A 10,691-nucleotide genomic window follows, 5' to 3' on the forward strand; every position below is an offset into this window, starting at 1 on the left:
ATTCTAGAAAAACAACAAGCTAAGCAGCAGTCTTCCTGTCTCCACAATCATCCTAGAGGCAGCCCCTGAAGTGTCAGAAGACTGAAAGGTGCAATGACTCACTCAGATCCTAGGGGCCAACCAGCCCTCATTCCAAGAAAGGCTGGGGCAAGCATGAGAATAAAGTTACTTTCTTTTCAGTTGAAGTAGAGTTGATTTACAATATTGTGTTAGCTTCAGGTGTACAGCATAGTGATTCAGTATTTTTGCAGATTATATTCCATTTCAGGTTCTCACAAGAGAATGGGTATAACTGCCTGTGCTTTGCAGTATATCCTTGTTCCTTACCTATTTCATAGATAGTAGTTTGTTTCTGTTAACCCCATACCTCGAATTTGTCCCTCTGCCCTTCCATCTCCCCTTTGGTAACCACAAGTTAATCTATATCTGTGAGTCTGTTTCTGTGTTGCATACACATTCGTTTGGCTCCCCATAAAGCAATTCAATCAAGTGTTGCTGTACCCCCAGTCCCTCTGCTCTTGGCTGAGACTTTTAAAATGTGTGACTGGTAAATCCTAATCTGAACATTTGGACTGCATGAGGAGAGTCAGAAATCTCGACGTGAGCATTAAAATCAATTTCTCAAATAAGCAGTAGCAGCTTAGTTCTGAGTTCTGGAATGGCAGTTGATGGGTTCATCAGAAGGCTACCTGGGAGAGGAGCATTGGCATGGGTGGTATCAGGTGGGATGTTTTGTAGACAGAAAGGGGAGTGTTGGGTAGGCAAGTGGAAGTCAGTCTGAAGAGCACCTGTTCCACCTGAGAATTCCCGAGTGATGGCTCTCCTCCTTGGCGTGCTGCCTTCTTGAGCTGTGCTTCTGGCCTCCCACCAACCCCCGTGCTTGCATTGAGGACCACCATCATGTAGACCAGACTCTGCTCCCTGGCTCAGCTGAATGCCTCCCAGGGTCAGCTGTGCTTGGCGCGGTAATTAAACAGTTCACAAAAACCAATTAAACAAGTGCCAAAAGAGAGAGCTGTTTCCAAGAAGACTAAGTTTAATTCTTCGGAAAGACTCTTTCTATAATTCTTCCCTTTCTATAAAGGGAAGTCGCTAAAATTAACTGCAGTTGAATTAGGCATGGGTGAGACAGCTTTAAAAGATTGAGGAGAATTGTGTAAATCTAAAAATACCTACACTTACAAGATTTCATCTTAAGTTTTCACTCGTTTTAAAGAAATCAAAATTGGAAATGATAGGTGATGTGCTCGGGGTTTATGTAAGAAAGAAGACTAGAAACTCCAAGTGAAGGACTTGGTCTCAAAAAAAGCTCTTGGCACTCCATGAAAGTCTTGACTAGTGAATGACGTAGATTTTAAGTTGAAGTCAAAAAGAATAAAATAATGCCATTTGCAGCAACATGGGTGGACCTGGAGATCGTCATTCTAAGTGAAATAAGCCAGAAAGAGAAAGAAAAATACCATATGATATCGCTTCTATGTGGAATCTAAAAAAAAAAATAAAAAGACAGAAATGAACTTATTTACAAAACAGAAACAGACTCACAGACATAGAAAACAAACTCATGGTTACCAGGAGGGGAAGGGGGTGGGAAGGAATAAGTTGGGAGTTCAAGATTTGCAGATACTAACTACTGTATACAAAATAGATGAACAAATTTCCACAGCACAGGCAACTATGTTCAATACCTTGCAGCAAACTATAATGAGAAAGAATTTGAAAAGGAACACATATATGTATACATATGACTGAAACATTATGCTGTACATCAGAAATTGATACAACATCGTAAACTGACTATACTTCACTAAAAAAAAAAACATATAAAATGTTTCATATGTTATTGTTTTATGATTAAGGGGAATTGTAAAAATCATGGTGAGTCATAAATGGCTCATAAAGGAATTTAGATTTTTCCTGCAGCAGTGGGAAGCCCCTGAAGTTCTATATAGGGAGTAACATGATTGGTTTGGCTTCTCGGGTAGATCACTGACAGTATGTTCGGGATGGATTGCAGCGGGTGGGGGTGGTTATCAGAAGAAAGAGATCAGTAAAGAGGCTAGAATCTGGGGTGAGTGATAAGAAAAAAAATGAAGATGGGAAGAGGGGGACAGAATAGAGAAATATTTGGGAGGTAGAATCATCCACCAACAGGTTGGGGTGATTGATTGGACCTGGGGGTTTCAGGGCTGGGTGACTGAGTGGGTGGAGATGCCTATGATTAGTTCATGAGAGGTTTAGCTGCAAAAAAATGGACCAGGCAAAAGTGTGATCGAAACAAGACAGGAATTGGCACATACTCTGTACTGGGTCTCAAATGAACTTCCGCTTCCTGTCTGTCTTCCCAGGACAAACATATCCTTTCAGATTCATACGGAAGTGTCCAATTCTTGAAGTCCCATCTCTAAATGGAGCTGATCCCCCGAATGGATCTGCACCCCTGCTCTATCTTGAACTCTTACATTATAACACTGAGTTGACTACCTTGAATCCTAGAGTTATTTATTCACTCATTTCTCTCTCCTACCCAATTGTGAACCCTTGATGCCAGGAGCAATGTCTCCTTCAACTTCATACCATTAACTCGAACCCAGCGCCAAGCACATGCTGACATCCCAGACATGCGTGTCATGAACTGATCAGCAGTGTCATCTTCCAAATGACAATTCGACTTATATTCTCTGCCTGCCCTATGCATCGCCTGGGCTGTCTCTGCTGATAGTAATTTTTATCACAACTTTATTAGTTCTACTTTACCTCCTCCCTCCAGAAAGAATATGATGCAATGGCATATACAAAACAGATGATAATAAGAGCATTAAATCTGTGGGAGCAATTTACAGAAATGGAAAGAAAAAGCAAATTGATCAGAATTTAAGATAATTGTCAGTTAGCATTGAATTTGTTCCTGAGACTCCTGACTACCCAATGTTAAAGAGGAAATTTAAGCAAGATTCAGAATTTTTCAAAGTCGTGTTTTGCCAAACAGATCCATAGGGTGCCAACAGGCCATGTTGGTGGGGGAGGGGGAGATGAGAGGGTGCCCGGAGTCATAGTCCCAAATCAGTTTAAAATGTTAAAGATGTTACCTTTACTGTAAAACGTCCTGAGGCTTGAATGGGCAAGGCAGCATCCTGTATCTCTCAGGAGGGCTATTGAAACCCATTATCCTGGCACTGTCTTAAATGTCCCAGAAAGATGCTCCATGGACCCCCAGTCCAGGGAATATTGGTTTAACGCAGGCAGGAATGCTGCAGTGTCAGGAGAGATGGCCACAGCCTCACCAGTAAGAGCCGTCAGGCAGATAAACTGGCGTTCCATACGTATGGGCTGGTGAAAAAATTTCCCCTTCTCTGCATTCATTCTTTTCCCATTTTACTTAAGGTATAATTTAAATACAGTAAAAAAAAAATCCCACCTCCCTTTTCATGTTCATTTCTGCCAATTTTGACAAATGTGTGCAGCTGTGTAACCACCGTCAAGACACAGAGCAGTCACATCACCTTCCCCCCAAATTTCCTTGCATCCCTTTACAGCCCACTCTCTCCCCCACCCCTTGGCCCTGGCAACCACGGATCTGTTTGCCGTCTCTACACTTTTGCCTTTCTAGAATATCACACAAGTGGAATCATGCAGAATGTAGCTGTTTGAGTCAGCGTAATGTTTATGAGTTCACATACATTTCGCTTCTCAGTGGTTCATTGTTTTTACTGCAACTAGTGGAGGACCATATTCATTGACTATCCATCCACTAGCGGAAGGACATGGTGGATTGTTTTCAGTTTTGGGCAATTACTAAAAAAACTCCTATAAATGTTAGTATATAGGTTTTTTTGTAAACTAAGTTTCAAAGCACTTGGGTAAATACGTAGGAATGGGAATGCTGGGTCATATGGTAAGTGTATGTTTAACTCCGTAAGAAACCACCACAATGTTTTTCCAGGGTTTTAGGCTTTTGCTCCATAGGAGATCTGGGGGAGCAGGATGGTCTTTCTGCCCATCCTCCTATGGTCCCTGCCCCCAGGGGACCCCACCAGGGAGGCTTTTGAAGGTCTCTGGCCCCTAGTCTTTTGTGTGAGCAGCGGGGAGGTCCATGGACAGCACCCTACGACATGGGTATGAATTCCCCTAGTGTCTGTGCCCCCAGGGCTCCTAGAGTCCCTCATTTGCCTACTCAACCTTTAGCAACTTATTTAAATTTTGGCTGAATTCTCCTCAATGGTGGCCAGCGGTGTCTGCCCCAGTTACACACGTGCTCGAGAGCTGTCTGTGCTTGGAGGTACCAGTCTTTCCTTCGAGGTCTGGTTAGTCGGTTGCCCTGTGACCTGGGCTTTCTGATGGGTTCAGAAAAAGGTGCAACCCCGCAGACTGCCCACCTGTGCTGCTGTGCTTATTATGAGGGTGGGAAGGATGCTTTTTCCAGCTCTCTCCATCCATCCTCTGTGGAAGCCGAAGTCCTGCGGGTGAAAGTGTTAGCATGTGAATTTGAATCCTGGTGTGTTACATAGAATGAAAGAGTGTTCTCCTCTATCTCAGGGCATTCAGAGAAAGAACAGGAGAGGTCTGCTAGAAGATTCCTTTGTCACTCCATCGTTCATTCAATCAGCCTTCACTGAACCCTACTTAGAGCCAAGTGTTGAGCTGAGACTGGATATTTGAGTAGTGAATTAAAAGGGGTTGCTTTCACCCAAGGAGCTTAGTCTAGTAGAGAGACAGATCCAGAGGCATTTGTCAAGCAAGGAGCACGGGATGGGGTGCTGCAAGGAGTGTAGTCCAGTGGGGTTAGGAAGGGGCATTGCCCAGGAAAGCTTCCCAGAGAGAGTGATGCCTGAGACTGATGAGAACCCGGCCAGGGGGCACGGGACGGGCTGTATTGGTGGGGAGTGCCGTTCACGTGGCTGGAGCATGGATGTGGGACACCAGGAGTTTGGAGGGAGTTGAGTCTGGTGTGCTAAGCAGACAGATTCATGCAGGGGTCAAGAGTGTGGCTTTGGGAGCCAGTTGGAGTGTCTGAGTCCTGGCCCTGCCACTTAGCATCTGGGTGGCCTCGGATAAGTCATTTAACTTCTCTGTTCCTCAATTTTCTCATCTTTGAAGTGAAGATGGGGCAGGACCTACCTTGTATGTTTGTGAAAGTTTAGATATATGGTGACGTGGATGGCACTTAACACAGGGTCTGTCACCGTGAGGGCCCCAGGATTAGCTGTAGTTAAGCAGGAATCAGGTTGTGAGGGGTCCTGAGAGCCACAATAATGATTCTGGATAAGGTCCTGAAGGAGTTGGGAAAGTTAGAAGATTTCAAGCCAGAGAGTGATATGACTAGATTCGCTTCAGAATATAAATCTGACGGCAGAACAGGTAGGGGATTGAGATGGAAGGAAATTGGAGGTGAGGAGAGTGCTAGGGAGGCAGAGATGACGGGGGCCTTGAATCAAGGTGGTCGCAGGGGCTGGAGAGAGAAGTGGATGAATCACAGGCGTGTCACAGAGGTGGGATCGGCACCCCCGCTGCTTGACTGAAATGGAACATGAAGGCAAGAGAGGAGCCAGTGAAGCAGCCGGGCTTCCTGTCTGTCCAAGATGCTGCTCAGGTGCAGGAAGGTACAGGTGCGGCAGGGTTAGAAACGCTCTTCGTTCTCATCAGCAGGCATCGTGTCTTCTGAAGTTTTGCATTCTCCAAGCCTTGTGTAGTACCTGGCATAGAGAATGTGGTTAAAAAAAAAATCAGCTGACGGAAGGACTGGCTTCCCCACTTAGGAAAATCACGAAGGTAAATCTAAGTGGAGACCTTTAAACATCTAGCTGGGACCTCACTGAGCTTCTTTTAACTCTTCACGGAGTCCAATAGTGAAAGGTACACGAAATGAAGGGATTTAAGAACGTACAAAATAGCAATAAACTTACTTCTCCGAAAAAAATCCAGCACCTTGTAACAAAAATGCAGCCATTTTCTGCAACTTGCATCTCAGCCATGACTGTAAGACAGCCTCCGATTTCATGCTGCGGAGAAGATTTTCACTGCTGGGGAAACTGGCAAGAAAATCGTGTCATTGGAATTTTGATAAAGAGGTTATCGTCTTTCACTTTTCCCTTGAACTTAGTCAGAGAGGTTCCCCAAGACACAAAAGACATATTTTCTTTCCCTCTCTCCCTCTCCAACATCCTTTGTTCCCAGTCTGCCATCCACTCCAGTCAAACATTTCAGCTGTAAAATTGGCATGCTTTCAAGGTCAAAAATGGGATCATTTTCCCTCCGGTGAAAAGTCACACACACTCATTCAATTTATAGAAGGTGATTGCAATACTTTGTCCTTCAGAAAGCCTTTCTGGCTTATAGTAGCACCAGGAAGAACATTCCTAAACAACTCTCTTTGAAATTCATTGTGTCTGAAAAAAGATCGGGTGCCGCTCTTTCCAATAAGACATTTATTCTGTATGTCTCTCGTGTTCAGCCAGAAACAGTCACAGGTAAGTTGAGAGAAAGAGAGAGGGGGAGAGAGAGAAAGAGATACAGAGAGAGACAGAGATGGTGACAGAGACAGAGAGAGAGCCCATCTGAATTAAAAAGGTGAATTTGTGTTTCCTGCCGAGCTCTCTCACTCTGAGTTCCAGGACTCCTGACCGCTTGTTTGGAGGGCTGTCTTTGTGTCTCGCACCAGCCAGGTGCTAGAGGGACACAGGTGTGATGGGCTGCAGGGATTTTTCAAGAAATCCCTAGAATGCTGACAGAATGATCAGACATGGCTGAATGCTGAAGGTGGGAGGGGTAAGATGCACTCTGCAAGGAGGAGACTGGGGAAGAGACGATAAGGGGTCAACTGGGAAGTCCGGGAGGAGCAGAGGCAACTCACATCTGGAGCACCAGTGATGCTCCAGAGGCTGGTGGAAGGGCTTCTTGTAAGGTACTCCATTCAGTTCTCAAAACATCTCTGCAAAAGCGGATGGCACCATCCAGCTTGTAGATGAAGAAGAGGAGGTTCCAAGAGAGTAAACAAAGTACCCAAGTCAAAAGTCAGAGTCAAGTTTATCTTTTCCAAAGCTATTGTATGTGGTGGGCAGAATAATGGCCTCCCAAGGATGCCCACATCCTACTCTCTGGAACCTGTGAATATGTAAGGTTGCATGACAGAGGGGAATGAAGGGTACAGATGGAATTAAGGTTGCTAATCAGCAGACTCTGAGATGCCAAGTCTCCCAGATTAGCCAGGCAGACCCAGTGCAAAAACAAGGGTCCCTTGTAAGTGGAAGAGGGAGGCTGATGAGAGAGGAACAGAGAGGTGGCAGCTTGAGAAGGACTCAACCTGCCATTGCTGGCTTTGAGTAGGGAGAGCAGACAGACTCTGGAAGCTGGAAAAGATGAGGAAATGAATTGTCCCCTAGAGCCTCCAGAAGGAATACAGCCCTGATGACACCTTGGCTTTAGCCTTGAAAGACCTATGTTGGATTTCTGACATTCAGAACTGTAAGAAAATAAGTTTGTACTATTTAAACCACTTAATTTGTGATCATTTATTGCAGCATCAATAGAAAACTAATACATTATGCCACAGTTCAAGAGGGATTTTTATATTCAATAGCATTTCAACAAACATTTTATGCTTGGAGAAACACATGAACTAGAAAAACAGAGGCAGGCGAGTCAAGCTACCTGATTCAAGTCTCTGTTCCACCCATTACTAGCTGTATGACCTTGGGCAGGTTGTTTAGATTTTAAAAGCCTCTGTTTCCTTCTCTGCAAAAAAGAGATAGGTAGACACCTGCCCTGAAGTGGTATTGTGAGGGTCAAATGAGATAAGGCATAAACATGGATTTGGGTGCTGCCTGCTGCAGACTAAGTGCTCAGCAAATTGCAGTTATCATGTCATCACCACCATCATCACCACCATCGTCGCGGCTGTTATTTAAGAGTCTCTGGATGAGGGGGAGGTACTGGGATGTGAAAAGGTAAGATGGGAAGGGACAATTGAAGAGTACTGCCTTGTCTGCCCTTCCTCCCCGACTCCCACTTCCCTCTGTAGGCATCTCTGTGTGGCATTCTCTAGCTGCAACTGGACTCTCCCCCAAGGTCAAGCCTGGGTCTTTTGGACCCAGGACAGGTTCTGGGCTGGTTTTGTGGCACCTTTGGTGTGCACTTCTTGATATACACAGCTGAGCTGTGCCCATCTGTAGCTCCTCCCCCACTCCCATGCCCAGCCCCAGTGCCCAAGGGACCCAAGCTTTCCTTGGCAGCAGCCCAAGATTGGGTATGGTTAGAGATGCCTCTTTCCATGAAAGGGAACTAAAGTTCAAATTCTCAGAGAGACTGTCTCTGGGGTTTTGCCAGCTTTCCCAGAGATCATGTGATTGGACTCCAATGCCTTGAGCTCAGCCCACAGCATCTGTTCTGGCACTCCCCCGCCTCTGTTCCCATCCCTCACCTCTTTGGCTCATGACCTCCACCAAGCAGGACTCCTGGTGCTGTTCTAGCCAACTGGAGCAGAAAGGGCGCCCGATTCAGCAAAGCGAGGTTTTTCAGAGAATTCCAGTAGAGACAGTTAGGTTGTGAGGGACGGGAGCCATAAGTTCAAGTAAAAAGATGTAAAAGTGACCAGAGGGCAGTCCTGTTAAGGTACCACAACTCCAAGGGCAGAAAATCAAGTGCAGCCAGGTCTCTCACGTGCTGGAACCAGCAGAAAGCTTCCAGGAAGCCAGTGGTCCCTCCCATCCCTGACACAGCGTGCCCTCCCCTTCCTGCTGCTAGCCGGGCGTCTGCAATAGATCTCATCACTACTGCAATACCATTACTGCTAAGCCATGGGCCATGGGCCATATTGGATGTATTAAGTCATGCATTCATCCTGATACCTCCATTCAAAGTCAATGTCACGGTGTTCTTCACTATCCCAAATTTGATGCTGCCTTCTTCCACAGTGAGAACCTTGGTTCTCAAGAGTGTCACTATGTTCATCTGCTGCATCCCATAATATACATCAAATAGTCTCAGACTTACGACATTATTGCCACTACCAACAGCAAACCTGTGATATCTGCTTGCGGTTTTATTGTCCTAGGATACATGGCATTGAGGGTGTGCCTTCTGGGGGCTCTATTCAAAGCAAGTGCAGTTTTACTGCTACAACTGATAGGGCACCAAGTGTTCCTGAAAATGAGGCATTTCCCAAGCTGCCTATGCCAGTGGTGCCCGCCCACCCTCTGAAGCCCAAACATAGCCCTGGGTGGCGTGTCCACGGTGCTGACTGATAAAAACACAGGGGCCAGACCCTCAGCAAGCTAGGTTAGCCAGTGTCTCTATTTGACGTGGTGTCTGAAGCCAAATAGAGCTTCAAGTGCATAAGGCGTTCCCACCAGTCCAAACTCAGATCAGGCATTTCTGAACGCAACGGGCACGACATACAGATTCCTGGGGCATCAGAGGCTGCTGCTAAACAAGTTTCTACGTGTCCATTGTCGTCCACATGCATTCACTGGGCAGCCATTGTGTGGCCAGCACAATGCATGTGCCCAGCACTGGCCAGAACTCACTGAGAGCTGACTTTGTCCCAGGCACTCTCCCTCGTGCGCTGTAAGCACTGTGTCACGTGATCCTCGCCTTGTGACCATCCAGGGGTGTGCGCTATTATTAACTCCACTTTACAGATGAAGAAAGAGTAGGTTTGGGGGCCAGGGCTTAAACTCAGGCTACCTGACCCAGGTCTCAGTCTTAACTGTTAGTCTGAGAAGCCTTCCATGTGGTGGAAGAAAACCACATTCACACCAAAATGACTTACAACACAACCTCCTGACCAGCTCATCCTGGTTAGCCAAGGACTTTCCAGGTGTTAGTGCTGAAGGTCTCGCATCCCAAGAGACCCTCCTCAGTCCTGGACAAACCTGGGTGGCAGGTCATCCTCAATGTCTCTTGGCTGCACCTTTTCTCACTCTCATCAGACGGAACCTTGGACCCCAGGGACTTCACAGCTCATCTTGTCCAGGCTTCATGCCATGCTTGACCCTCTTCCATCATGTCCCTGTGATGTGGTTTTCTCATCCCTGCTGTTGCTCCCCCAGAGATCAGAAGCTCCCGACTATCCCAGGAGGTCTTGCTGTTGGCAGTGCTGACTTTAAGCAAGGCAGTGGACAGAGTGGAAGAGCTGGACCCTGGACCAGACATACCAGGTCTCATCTTGGCTTTGATCCTCACAAGTTGAATGACCCTGGCTGATCCTGGATCACACACATTTGCATGCAAACCTCAGATCCCTGTGGAGCCCTCCTTCTGCCTGAAGCTGCAGCGGGCCCTGGACCACACTGCTGGGGCGCCTTGGCTGGCAGCCTTGCCGAGGGGGCCCATTTGAAGCCTCGGGCCTTCACAGCCCTTACTCCCCACATGCAGAGCTTTATCCACACTGCATGGACCTCTGCTCTGGATCTGAATGGAAGATCACTCCGTGGGGCTTGGGATGGCTTCCTGTGGGGCCAGAAGTCATGATCCGGAAGTATGAAAAAGTCAGCCCACTGTGGGGCAAGCAGGAAGCAGCAGATCAGTTCCTGCTACTTTCTCCCTCCAGGGAATGGAGGGTAACTGCTAATGGGCACAGGGTTTCTTTTGGGGGTGATGAAAGGTTCTAAGATCAGATTGTGTTGATGGCGGCACAACTCTGAATATACTATAAACTACTGAACTGTACACTTTAAATGGATGAATTTTATGGT

Source organism: Camelus dromedarius, chromosome 8 (assembly GCF_036321535.1).
Source record: "Camelus dromedarius isolate mCamDro1 chromosome 8, mCamDro1.pat, whole genome shotgun sequence".
Taxonomy (NCBI): Eukaryota; Metazoa; Chordata; class Mammalia; order Artiodactyla; family Camelidae; genus Camelus; species Camelus dromedarius.